The sequence below is a fragment of the Mauremys reevesii genome, linkage group 1, assembly GCF_016161935.1.
Source record: "Mauremys reevesii isolate NIE-2019 linkage group 1, ASM1616193v1, whole genome shotgun sequence".
Taxonomy (NCBI): domain Eukaryota; kingdom Metazoa; phylum Chordata; order Testudines; family Geoemydidae; genus Mauremys; species Mauremys reevesii.
In genome coordinates this window covers 154080690-154095277 of record NC_052623.1, presented here as the reverse complement: position 1 = coordinate 154095277, position 14588 = coordinate 154080690, and positions in this window count along the sequence as shown.

The window sequence follows — 14588 nt, the reverse complement described above, 5'->3', positions numbered from 1 at the left end:
TGATTCTTTTTCTTCTTTCTTATATATATAATATACATAAAATAGTGTACATTCTGTAATTTGTTTTTTTGTTTTAAGTTCAGATAACTGAGATAAGGGGCAGGATGAAATGTTCCTCAATTTGAAAAGCCACACTGGTGAAGAAATGGCAAATCAAGTACTGCATTATCTGTGCCAAGTTTGCAAAATAGATTTCTCAAAGTGCAGAGGTCAATCTTATGACAACGCTGCCAACATGTCAGGGCGTTATCAAGGAATGCAGAAGAAGCTTTTAGAACAGAACAGATATGCCATATTCATACTATGTGCTGTACACTCTCTCAATCTTGTTGGCCGTAGTGCTGTTGATTGTTGTCCCAGGGCAGTAAGGTTTTTCTCAACAGTCCAGTAACTTTATACATTTTCTCTGCCTCAACACACTGATGGGCAGTTCTTAAAACATATTTGGGCAATGATTGTGTGTTGAAATATCTTTCTAATACTTGCTGGGTGGCACATGCAATGGCAACAAGTGCAATTCTGGAGTCCTACTCAAAGATTGTGGATGCATTAGAAAGTATAGCTGAAGACCAATCACAAAAGGGAGAAATATACGAGAGGCAGAAAACATTACAAACAAGATGCAAGAACTAGAGTTTGTATTCATGTTGACCATGTGGAATGAAATTTTACACTTTTACCAGACAAGTCAAGCTCTCCAAGAAAAAGAATTGGATTTGAAAACATGTGCAAACCTCTGTCAATCATTAGTAGACCACTTACACACTTTGAGGAATGATTTCGAAAGATTTGAAGACATATCAAAAGATATCTTGCCTGATACTAACTACAAAGAAGCCCAGTCCCGCAAGCGAATCAGGAAAAAACAAGCAAATGATAGCAGTGCAACAGAAACAGCATTGAATCCTAGAGACAAATTTTGCGTATCTACTTACTACGCTATAATTGATACACTTGAAGCTCATACGAAGAGGAGAGGTGAAGTGTACAAAGAAGTATAAAGTAGATTTTCTTTTCTAAACGATATGGACTTATCTGATGAACAATATTCACAAGGTTCCCAAAAGCTAGTTGACTCATACCATGTTGACTTGAACATGAATCTCCGTGAAGTATGGCACACAGTTTAACGAAACAGGAAAAATGAAATTCAGTCACATTGATCTTAGTGACACAATATTGAAAGAAGGAATACATTATATATTTCCAAATGTAGAGATCATAATATGTATTTTTCTAACATTGATTATTTCTAACTGCTCCACAGAATGCTCTTTTTCTCAGCTGAAAAGAATAAAAAACCCTCAGAGAACAACAAAGTGTCAGGACAGACACGATATGGACTTATCTGATGAACAATATTCACAAGGTTCCCAAAAGCTAGTTGACTCATACCATGTTGACTTGAACATGAATCTCCGTGAAGTATGGCACACAGTTTAACGAAACAGGAAAAATGAAATTCAGTCACATTGATCTTAGTGACACAATATTGAAAGAAGGAATACATTATGTATTTCCAAATGTAGAGATCATAATATGTATTTTTCTAACATTGATTATTTCTAACTGCTCCACAGAATGCTCTTTTTCTCAGCTGAAAAGAATAAAAAACCCTCAGAGAACAACAAAGTGTCAGGACAGACTTGATTCACTTTCCCTATTGTGTATGGAAACAGACATGCTTCATCAAGTCAGCTTCAATGAACTTATCCAGAATTTTGCAATCAGAAAACCTAGAAAGAAATTATTTTAATTTCAGCATACCAATTCTCCCACAAGTAATAAGAGGTTTCTATGTATTGCTTTGGCCCCATTTCAAGTTTAATCTTGTAAACCAGCAGATCTCCCAGTTTTTCCACCACTAGGTAAGGTATTGCCTTCCATCTGTTGGCTATACTGTGTTTCCCATCAACACCCAAATTTCACAACAGAACTGCTGGAGCGCTTGCAAACACACCCTAGCATCATACCAGTGCTTGTTACTGTCAGTTCTTGTGGGTTGGAGCTGTAGCTATGCGATAAGCATCCCACAACTTTTCTCTTAATCGGGACTGCTGGTGTGTCTCATCGTTATCCCCATCCTCTGGTATGCCTAAACACAAGTCTTTGGGTAATCTTGGTTCTTGCCCAAACCTCAAGAGAGATGGGGTGATTCCTGTAGCATCATTATTTGTGGCATTGTAGGCATGCACCAAAAACACAACATGCTGTCTTCAGGTTGCCTTCTGCTCTAGACATAAAGTCCCCAGTATATTCAATAGATTTTGATTAAGTTGATCTGGCTGCAGGTCACCTTGTGGGTGATAAGGGGTTGTCCTGGACTTCTTAATTCCTGCCATCCTCACCACCTCCCTCAGAAAGTGACTCCTTGATTGGTCTGTATCCATGCTGGGAATCCATACACCGAAACAACTGAGCAATGGTGGTGGCCTTCTGGTCATATGTGGGGTATGCCTGCATATACCATGTAAAATGGCCAGACACTACTAAGATGTCCCAACATTCTAAAGACAGGAAGTCAATGCATACCAGCTCCAAGAGTTTGCTGCTGGTGATAGTCTTCAGATATGCCACTCTAGTGGGCAGTTTTCCTTTGAACACACTGAGCACATGTATCACATTTTCTGTGAATGTCCTCAGACATTCGGGGCCAATAGAACCTACTACAAATAAGTTCTAGGGTTCTCTCCATTCCCAAATGTCTAAAGTCATCATGCAGGATCCTCATGGCCAGGACTCTGTACTCTTTTGATAGCACTAGTTATGTTAGTTGATTTTGTAAAGGATCTGCAGTGATTTGGTGCAGCACTCCTGTATCTATTTTATCCAGATCAGTACTCACACTCTCTTGAGACACAATATGACTCTTGTACTTCATCAATGTTCTGTAGAGCTGGCATTTACCAGTTGAAAGATTAAATCCATAGGCTTCCAACTGGTCTAGAACTTTAGGAAGTCTTTCTTTATGTTCTTCCAAGGTTCTTCCAAACACAGTCAGGTCATCCAAATAAATTAAGACTTGCAGCAAATTCATTTCTCCAACAACTTTTTCCATAAGACATCGAAACATGTCAGGTGCTCCAAAAATTCCTTGGGGCATGCGTTCAAACTGATGAAAGCCTAACAGACAGATGAAGGCCGTCTTCTCCTTATCTTCTGCTCCCAGAGGGATCTGATAGTACTCACTTCAAAGATCCAGTGCTGAGAACAGCAAACAGTCCAAGGCATCTTGTACTCGAAACATGCTGTGCTGATCAACTACAGTGCACCTATATAGGATGTAGTAATTGTTACAGATCCAGATTTTCCCATTCTTCTTATGGACCACCACAATGGGGCAGGTGCACAGGCTGTGGGACACTGTAATGAAGCCATTTGCAATCAGCTCCTGGAGATGATGCCACCCGTCTTCCATCTCTGAGAGAACAATCTTCCTAGATAGCTCCCTGAAGGATTGTGAGTCTTGTAGTCTGATGTTGTGTTCCACTCCTTTTACTCATCCCACTCTTCCAGTGAGAATACCTTGGATCTTCCACAAAGTGTCTTCCTTGGACAATCCTTTCACTCCTCAGACAATGGTGAATCTCCAAAATCAACAACTTCACACTGGGGATCTCACAATGGTTTTGGTCTCAAAGCGGTCTGCTATCTTCTGCACGTTTCACAACACCATCACAGCTAGTTTCATTAGCAATAAATAGAATAACCTTTTCCTGGGCTTAGGCAGGTAAAGTTTTGACTCTACTGGGGACCAGCACTCAGGGAGCTCCCCTTCAGCCAGCTGCTCTGCCATTGCTAATGTTCCTTTACTGCATTTTAGGCAGGTATTCATGACAAGTACGTCTCTCTCAGTCATTGCAGGCACTACTAAGGGGGTTGTACTTGCATACCTCAATGCTCCCAGTGGTAGCTCAGACATCTTCTTTTTAGTGTTCTCATTTTTTCCATAGGCTTCAGTACAAAGCATATGGATCATCAGCGTGTTTAAATATTGCTTCCCTGCTCACTATCAGCAGTAATCAGCAAGTACTGCGATAATATGTAGCACGCACATATCCATAGTCCTTATTGAAAGACCTCACTAACTGGTTAAGCTTTCTCTCATTCTGGTCCCTACCCACCTGTTGGTAGACACAACAATGGTCACACATTCAAATAATTAAAATAACCACAGCAGTGGCTTTATTTTAATAAGTGATCATTACACTTGCACGTTCAATTCAAATTTTGCTGTATGCCTCAAAGAGTGTGAAATTGGAAATAGACAGGGCGGGAGATCCCACAGAGTAAGAATGGTGTCAGAAATTATATGGTTAATGGGCTTCTAGGTTTGGCAAAGAAAAGATGGGTCAACTGGTACTCCAGTGAATATTGGTCCTACAACAAAAAGACTCCACATTGTTCTAATTTATAGATTAGCTCTATCAATATGTTTGCCTTGTGGTTCAGTTCTTTACTGATGGAGGAATTCAGCTTCCCAGACCTAACACAGAGAACAACTGTGGAAAATTATCTACATATTTACTTAATCACTTGCAGTACAAGTACTGTGCAATCTGGATAGTATCTTATTTATTATTAACACGTAACAGTAATAATCATAATTTTGGGACACAAAGACAGCCAACAAAAGCACAATGACAGCTACTTGTGGACCAAACGGCTCTTGTTCTCCTTGAGGGATTGGCTATAGAAATTCTATTTCTCAAGGCTGGCTTGGATTAGGCATCTTCATTATTTCCTTGCCACTGGTGAGGCAGGATTCAGATCTTAGAACGCTCATTTGGACTAATCAAATGAAGACAGGTTGGTCTTTTCAGGTCTGGTCTATCACTGGTTACCAGGAGTGGAAGGGGGATAAATAGATAGAAGGATAAGGGTGACAGCCGGGGGACAACTGTTACAATTGTCATTATCTGCCCATTAGAACTTCCACACCTGCTGGCAAGGGCCTCTGGCTCACTCCATGGAGTTGTGGGCACAGGGAGCTCACACTCTCTCCCCACACACCAGCAACGAGTCTTAGCATCATCCACTCCACTAGGCACTCCAGAGGGGGCATGGTAATGGCCCCGCCTCACTTCTGTACCTAGGGATTTTCAGAAGACTAGCAGTGATGGAGGAGCAGGGAAGAAGTGGGCGAGAAAAGGGCGGGTCACTGGAGGAAGATGCATGGGGCTAACAAGGAGATATGGGCAACAGCCAGGTGGGCAGAGATCAGAGCTTGAGGGGGAGAGGCAGAAGAATACAAGCAGGAGCCACAGTAAAGTCGGAGCTGGGGGTGAGGGGAACGGGACCTGGAAGTGCTTGCTAAAGCAAGATGCCGTCCAATCCGCACTAGAGCTGAGCCAGGGCACCTTCACCCCTGTTCTGTACAACCCCTGCTAGTCCAGACCTGGACTAGTTGTGACAAATCTCATGGTAGTTTTGTCATGTGGATAGACATTAATCAAATATCTAAGCTCCTACTTCCCTCAATGCCAGGAATTATTTATGCTTTGAGGGAGAGAGGGGAATCACACGGGGGAATTTTTAACTTCTCTTTCTTGCACTCAGACTCGCTGACAGCAATTCTGGGCCCCAGAGCAGAACAGTCAATGGGTGCTCTTCCGGCATGGCCAGGGCTTCCACATGCCTGCTCGGCTGCCTTTGCTGCTGGTGGTATTGCCCCACGTGTGCCTGCGGCCCACCTGGGCAATTTAAAAGGGCCTGAGGCTCCTGGGCCCTTTTAAATTGCCTGGCCCCGTGGGCAACTGCCCCCTTTATCCACCCCCACCCCCATTGGCGGGCCTGCTTGCACTAGATTATGTTTTAATTTTTTTTCAATCTCTTAATTCTACTTCAGTCCCTAGTCATCTTTTTTTTTTAAGTATGGGGGAAAACAAAACTACCTTCTAAACGTCCCTGTATTAGCTAGTCCAGAAGCATGAGGGTCAGAGACCAGGGAAAAGGTTGAAAGAAAAAGAAATGGTATTTTCTAGAAATTAAAGTGAGTTGATCCTTTACATGTTATTCTTTTGATGGGTCCTATAGCAATCAAATAGAACAAACAATAGTCTGGCTGCATTAGGTTCACACCTACTTTCTATCTGCTTGTTGTGAATAGTTCCCCTGTTATAAAATAAGAATAGAGATGTCTGCCATTGCATAACAACCAATGGAAAGCAAAACAAAGTTTCTATTTATACAGACAACTGCCTCTTGAATGTTAGCAAACCGCACTCCACCCTAGCAACTAGCAGAAATTTGAATATTCATAATATCAGGTTATGCATTTCAGTGGGACTATCCACATGCTTAGGTATTTTGTTGACTAGACATGGGGTTATTGGAATTCTTAAATCTAAGTACATGCATAAGTGAATCAGGGCCTTAGCTATGTGAATGTAAATATTTCACACAAGACTGAAGAGCTATGCAGCCTTAACGATACCCCTGTAGATGGCCTATATTCTGCCTTTCCCTATCCAAGCTCATTGAAATCAATGGGATTGTACAAAGTGTAAATAAGCACAGAACTTGTTTTACAACACGGCAAGAACTAAGAGAATATTTTACCCATCTAAATTTCCTGGAATTGATCAAATTTGTTTTTCATGAAAATTAACTCAGTGATCACTGGATTCTTTTTAGGGCATCAACAGCCTAAATGAGCCACAACGAAACCTCTTGCTTCTTACGTACAGGAGTGGGATTATCACACCACCAGTCTTTTGACACTGTGGACCAGACTATGAGCCTGATCATTCACCACGGCATTGTAACAGGATTAGCCTGATATAATTCCACTGAATTCAGTGGTGTGACATCAGCCTAAATCTGGAGAAACACAGTGGTCAGCCAGGCCCTACAGCCTAAGTAACTCTAGTGTAAAGCTGGAATAACTCTGTCAATATCAATGGAGTTAGTCCAAATTTACACTTACTAAAATTTAGGGCCATATTGATCCCTGTTATTGCACCAGCAGACTTAGGCTATGTTTAAATGCTACAGCTGCAGAGCGGCAGCGGCGCAGCTGTAGCACGTCAGTGCAGACTCTTGCTACAGTGATGGGTGGGATCTCCTGTCTCTGTGATAAATCCACCTTCCCAAGAGGCAGTAGCTAGGTTGACTGAAGAATTCTTCCATCAACCTAGCACTGTTTATATGGGGATTTAGGTTGGCTTAACTACATCGCTCAGGGGTATGGATTTTTTCACACCTCTGAGTGATACAGATGAGTTGATGTAATTTTCTAGTGCTGAGCAGCCCTTAGATGTATGGTACATTATGCAAATGTCAACAAATACAAAATAGGCCAATTGGATAGCCATTGTGAAGGGACTTTATGAAACAAATGGCAAAAATAATTGAATTTCAAAGCCAAACAATACTCCTCATACTCTACTGTATATCCTAAGGAAGCTGAAAGCTATTAAAATCATCAGCCATTCCAGGCTGGTGTCACTTTTGGGATAATCCATAATGCTACTTTTTATGACATTCTGAATGTCAGAGAATAGACCAAAGAAGGAACTAATACTTTGGAGAGCACACCATAAAATCTTTGCAAGCTTTAGAGCAATTTCTGCTCTCAGACATGTTGCTAACCATTTCTTCAAATATGGCATTGGATTGACTCTTTTCATAAAGACTAAATACAATAGCAGCTCAGTGGTTCTCAAACCTCATTGCACCGCAATCCCCCTTCTGACAACAAAAATTATTACATGACCCCAGGAGGGGGGAACAGAGGCCTGAACCCCTGCCCGAGCTCTACTGCCCTTGGTGGGGGAGCCAAAGGCCAAACTCCTCTGCCCTGGGTGGCGTGGGCAGACATTGACTTCAGTCTTGGAAAATGGGGCTTGAGCATTGGCTTCAGCCCCTGGCCCCAGCAAGTCTAACACCAGCCCCGGCAACCCCATTAAAACGAGGTCGGGACCCACTTTGAGGTCTTGACCCACAGTTTGAGAACCACTGCTAGCTTTTGCCAGTGGAATTGAGGCCATTATGAACAGTCATTAAGGCCTAGTGCTGCAAACACTTAGGTCCATGAGCAACTCTATGCACATGAGTAGTCCCTTTGAACATACGCGTGTAAGTGTTTGAGGGATCTGGGCTTACATCTGTCACTAAGCCTTACAAGGAAATAACAGTTGAAACCAATTTTTAAAAAAATCAAACCTGAAAATACTGGGAATTAATATTTAAGAATACTCATTACAGAAGAAGAATCCTCTGGGACAGTGTCAAGATGAAGCCATGATACTATTTATTATGTGATCAAAAAGGCTCTCTGTGTTATAGAAGAGAAGCCTTGTGCTCTTAGTAAAGTAATTTAATTTAACCATGTGGCAGCGGGTAGTCACATGCAGTAAGTCCCTGCCCGGTTGGGAAAGAATAACATGACTGAAAAGAGGAACAGATATTCTGCAACAAGTGTGGTTTCCTCTGTGATGTGCAATGGCAAACATTTCATGGCTAAGCCTGGTTCAGAGTTTATAAAAACCTTGCTGGCTCTTTGGTCTTGTATGATAATACAGGTACGTGGTCTTTTAGGTGGTCTTTAGGTTCTCTTTCGAGGCATGTGTGTATGCAAAAATGCCACCATTCTTTGGAACTATTAAGCTAGTGACTAAAATAGCAGAAGTTTCTGGAGTTGTGTGGGGACGATTCCAAATCTAGGCCCTTACTTTCATTAGCACTAAATATACCAACAAATGTAAAAACCTGCTTCAAAGGTTAACACCATAATCTCTCACTTTGCCTTACATGCTGATCGTGTAAATATTTGACAGTTGCATGAATTACAGAAGCAGTACAAGGATTTCTAAAAATAGGCTCTTCAGGCTATAAAGGATCCCAGAAACTAAAGGGATGTGCTTTCCTCTGAGATGTGTTGAATGCCCTTAACCAGGGCCGGTACAAGGAAGTTTTGTGCCCTAGGCGAAACTTCCACCTTGCGCCATCCCCTCACCCAGCAGCTAACCCAGCCCCCCCACAGCAGCTACTCCCCCCTGCAGCTAACCGCGCCTGGGGAGACCCCCCCCTCCATGGCAGCTAACCCCACCTGGGGAGACACCCCCCCATGGAAGCTAACCCTGCCCGGGCAGCTCGCCTCCATGGCAGCTAGCCCCACCTGGGGCGGCTCCCCCTGCGGAAGCTAGCCCCACCCAGGGAGCCCACCCCAGCTCACCTCCACTCCGCCTCCTCCGCTGAGCACGCCAGCACCGCTCTAAGTCTCCTCCCCTCCCAGGCTTGCAGCGCCGATTGGAGGAGACTTAGAGCAGGGGCTGTGTGCTCAGCGGAGGAGGCAGAGTGGAGGTGATCTGGGGCGGGGAGCTGTTCCCCTGTGCACCCCCCCCCCCGTTATTGCAGGCAGCCCTCCCCCCACCCCTCCACCCCAGCTCACCTCTACTCCACCTCCTCACCTGAGCGGGCCTTTAGGTGCCCCCAACCACTAGGCGCCCTAGGCGGCTGCCTAGTTTGCCTAAATGGTTGCACCCAGCCCTGCCCTTAACTCCCATTGAAGTCAAGGATGAGTTGTAATCACTCAGTACATCTCAGGCTCATGCTCTCCAACGGTAAGACTAACTCTAATGATATGGGTTGAAGTTGCACCAATTGGTTCAGAGTCATTAAACCATTGTCACAAGTTCCTGCCCCTGTTGGGTCATCTTGGGCTTTCACTGTAGTCTGGGCCATGAAAGTGAAACATCAGGGTTGGAGTTAGAGTTCTTTTGGCAGCTGTCCAGCTGCTGAGCCTGCCCTTCCATGCCCTTGGTGTCTAGAAGAGTGACTGCAGCCCCGGGATCGTTCCACAGCCTCATGCCATGGCACTCGGAAGCACTGCAGGGTGGGAAGTGAGGAGCTCACTGGCTTCCAGGCAGTCCAGTAACTCTCACCCAAAGAGCCAGTTTGCATTGTTTGGGGTTCCAGGAAAGGCTTACTCTTCCACCTACTGCAGAGCCAGTTCTGTGCCTTCTATGGTGATTATTACTAATAAAGTTGTGGCTTTTTTCGTCTTACACTTCTTAAATTAATGAGAACCATGAACATCAATGGTTAAAAATAGGCTGGCAGCTGCTCAGCCCAGTCTTATTAGATGCATGCCCAGATGCGCACAGAAAGTGGGGATCTTACATAAGAGGGGAGGGAAGTTGAGTTCAGTAGCTACTTTCAGATTGAACTGCTGGCAGGATAAAGAAGTCTTAAAAATAGTGGGACGATGCTCCTATTAATTAAAGTGTTTATCTTGTTAACATAGCATTAATTGGTTTGATTCCCTGTAATCTTTTGCAAAGCATTTTCCAGTGAATTGTTTAGCCCTTGTAGAACATATAGGAGTAACACCCTTGGCGTCTGAAGCCATCCTCTACAGCCTCTAAACAGGGACAGCACAGGTTTGATTTTAACATTCATGTCACAAAACATCCCCTATTTCTATTGACATTATTAAAGGTACTGAAAGCATTTCTGAAGCTTTCAGCTATCTCCACCAGAAGGCTGAGACCTAGAACCAGTACTGTATGTTACTGTAAAAGCTTTCTTTACTGGGGTAGTGAAAGCCTTAACATCAACTTGCTTAAGGGTAAGACCCTGCCAGACGCTGCACACCATAAAGCACTGGGGGCATTCAGCAGTCAGTAGGATCAGGCTGAAATGTGGCAACCCTGCATTATTATCCATTTAGCACACAGCAAGTTTATGATGCTTAACAGTAGTCTGCAAAGCATTGCACTGTGCATATCTACGGAACGCCATTTATGACTTTTCTTAAAAAAGGGATGTTTGTAACCCTGGCAGGATGCTGCAGATTTTTGGAATCAGCAATTTGCAGGTGAAAGGTTCTTTATCCCTGTAGACAGGGGGTGGAGTAGGTGGCGGGTGCAGAGTAACACCACCATTGGGGGAACATCAAGTGGCAATCTGCCTCAGAGAGCCACAATGCTGCCCAGATTTCCCAGGGTGTAGGACACAATTTGTGACACCCCTTTAAAGGGTTCAAGATAGCCCTGCTGTATGGCCTGTCTGCTCTGCTGTCCAGCTTGTGTGTGGAGAACATGGAGCCATGGCTTCGCCTATTTCCATCATTGCTGGTGAGATAGTCTTGTGAGGAGCACCTTGGGACTAGCCAGAGTGCAGAGGCTGTGATTAGGATCCCTTCTAAGGGCCAGGCAAGTGAGGAGAGGGTGCCTTGCTTCTTCCCTGTCCCATAGGATGGGACAACACACTCTATTAACAGTATATCAGGCTTTCCTGCTCTGAGATTCACTGATGGATGGGAGGAGAAGAGTGGGTTTGTTTCTGCTGGCTGTGTTTCAAGGTTGCCCATTTAAGTATCCCATACACAAGTCTTTATATTCAGACCATGCCTGATAAATTGTGTCTTGGTGTTTTATCCATGTTTGATGCATCAAACCTTTGAAAGAAACTGAAGAACTCATATCATTGCATGGACTATAAGCCCCCCCACCCTCCTTTGGTTAAGATTTGCTAATTCTTCTATATGATTTTGGAAAGTGAGGTTTAGCAAGAAGTTTGGGAGGTTTTATTCTGAATTAAAGATGACAAAGAACTCATGCTACAGGTATAAAATACAACAACAGGGAACCTTACTAAAACAGGAGGAAGCAAAAAAGATCATTGGAGCCTTGAGAAAGAACAAATATAATGGCAACCTCTAGAAAACTAACAGATGAAATCAAGTATCAGAGGGGTAGCCGTGTTAGTCTGGTTCTGTAGAAGCAGCAAAGAATCCTGTGGCACCTTATAGACTAACAGATGTTTTGCAGCATGAGCTTTCGTGGGTGAATACCCACTTCTTCGGATGCAAGCAGTGGCACTCTGCCACTGCTTGCATCCGAAGAAGTGGGTATTCACCCACGAAAGCTCAAGATGAAATCAAAACTACTGAATAAAAAAAATAATGAAAAGGCAAGATTCTTAACAGACTAAAACAACCTGCATTCATTCACTGTCTTTCCTTTTGCTACTCTTCTCATACACTTAAAGTCTGATTCTGCTCCCACTAAAATCAAAGACAAAACTCCACCTGACCTCAATGGTGCGGGATCTCATCCTTACTCTGTTTCAGTAAGATATTTACATTCCATTAAAAGAAAACACTTCTTTCATTCTAACTAAACTTTATTCTGACCTCCAATCAGAACTGTGCAGACTTAAAATTTGTTCTTTGAAGTGTTGTTGTAGCTGTGTTGGTTCCAGGATGTTGGAGAGACAAGGTGGCAGAGGTAATCTCTCTTTTTGGACCAACTTCTGTTGGTAAAAGAGACAAGCTTTCAAGCTACACAGAGGCCTGAAGAAGAGCTCGAAAGCTTGTCTCTCTCACCATCAGAAGTTTGTCCAGTAAAAGATATTATCTCACCCCCTTGACTCTCAGACTTAAAAATGTCCTTGCAGAGAAAGAGCTTGAAAATTTCCCTCACAAGCTGGGATTTACAAGCTCCATGCAAAATGGGATTTTTTCCCCCAAACGTTGATATAATTGAAAATGACATTAAACAGCTCTGGGGAGCTGACGTTAATAAATAAAAAATGGGAAGCTGTGTTTCTGAAGTACTTAAATATTGGCTGCCTGCATAAAATAAAGATGTGCGATGGGGTGATGGATACCACCATGCAGCCGGCAAGTAGGGGTTTAAAAACACATTTTGTACAATCAAATGCCTCTGCAAACGTGGCTGGAATTGCAGAAGCAGGTGGTCACTCGATAACATCGCTACAAGACTCTGGCAGCGAGGTCTAATGAGTGTGCAGGGGCTCCAGGGGACTGCTTATGAGCTGAAAAGGCAGCAAGCAGGCAGTGCACTGGGGGAGCACAAACAAGAGCCAGGAAGGCACTGCGGGAATCCATAGCACATTACATTTGGCCGCTGGAAGCCTTTTTCCTTGTGTGGTTGCTTAGTGAATGTGTGTGTCTCTCTACCATGCCTGCACTGAAAATCCATTTGTGCAGGTTCCTTTTTCTTGTTTTTGCCTCTCCAGGTGGCCTGAAACAGTTACTTTAAAGTACTGTACTGTGTGTGGGTGTATAGAGAGAGCTTTATGCATACAAATCACAAACCCAGCCCCCAGGAACTCCTCTCTCCAATACCTGTCTCTCTGTTGTCAAAGAGAAATAGCTCAGCAGCAGGATCAAAAAGCATTATATGTATTTAAAAATTCCTAAGGATGGACCCATGTAATCATTTGGTGAGCACTTTCACCATTTCCAAGCTATCCTTGAAAGCAGAGCTGGAGGGGACTCTGAAAACATGAACCTTATTTTTGTTTATATTTCTGAGCCATGAATATAAAAGCATCAAGCTGTCAAAGCCTGTGAGTTGGGGAGGGGTGTTTTGTGGAAAGTTTGAAAGCTATTAGCTTCAGGCAAATTGTAACTTGATCACAGCGACCTGAGATTACATGTACCAGAGAAACACCTAGAAAAATGTAGCTCTTCACCAAGGAAGCCCTTGGAACAAACTAGATATTAACAAAGCTGAGGAATGAAGGGAGCAGACTAAACCACCTCATTTCTGCCCTGGATGTGTTTTATTCCTTCTTGGTTTTAGTAATATTGCAGTAGCGCCGACAGAACCCATTAAAAATAAGGATCCCATTATGCTGGGAGCTGTATGAACAAACAGGTAGACAAGGTCTCTGCTTCAAAGAGCTTACAATCTAATTCAGTGCCTTTAAAACATTAAAAATATGTAGCTGCAGCATAATCATCTGTACATTCCTTTTGCCTACTTGAGCAACAGAGAGTTGTTTTTCAGAGAATCGCACTTTTGGGTAAGGCTATGTCTACACTTCAGCACCGATGCAGCTACACCGCTGTAGTGCTTCTGGTGAAGATGCTCTAAGCCGATGGGAGTGAGCTCTCCCGTTGGCTCAATAAACCCTACCTCCGCAAGAGGCGGTAGCTTTCTTGGCAGGAGGGAGAAGCTCTCCCACTGACATAGCGCTGGCCACACCTGCACTTAGGTCAGTGTTTTTCAAACCGTGGGTTGCGACCCATTACTGGGTTGCAGCATGTAAGGTGCTGGGTCGCCTGGCTCTGGTCAGCACCGCCGACCGGGACGTTAAAAGTCCCATTGGCGGTGCTGCCCAGCTAAGGCAGGCTAGTGCCTACCTGTTCTGAAACCGTGCTGAGCCCCAGAAGGGGGGCCACAGGGTTCTGCGTGCTGCCCCCACCCCAAGCACCAGCTCCGTACTCGGACTGGCCAGAAACTGGCCAATGGGAACTGGGGGGAGGGGAGGGACGGCAGTGCCTGCGGGCGAGAGTTGCGTAAAGCCACTTGTTCACTTCTGCCTAGGAGCCGGACATGCTGCTGGCAGCTTCCGGGGCACAGCGCGGTTCATGGTGGGAAGCCTGTCTCTGCACCCTGGCTACGCTGCTGACCGGGAGCCGCCGGAGGTAAGTTCACATCCCAACCCTGCCCCCTCAATTCCCTGCCCCAGCCTTGAACCCCCCCTCAAACCTTCCTGAACCCCAAACCCCTCATCCCTGGCCCCACCCCAGAGCCTGAACCCCCAGCACAGAGCCCCCACACACACCCTGAACCCCTCATCCCTGGCCCCACCCCACAGCCCTCACC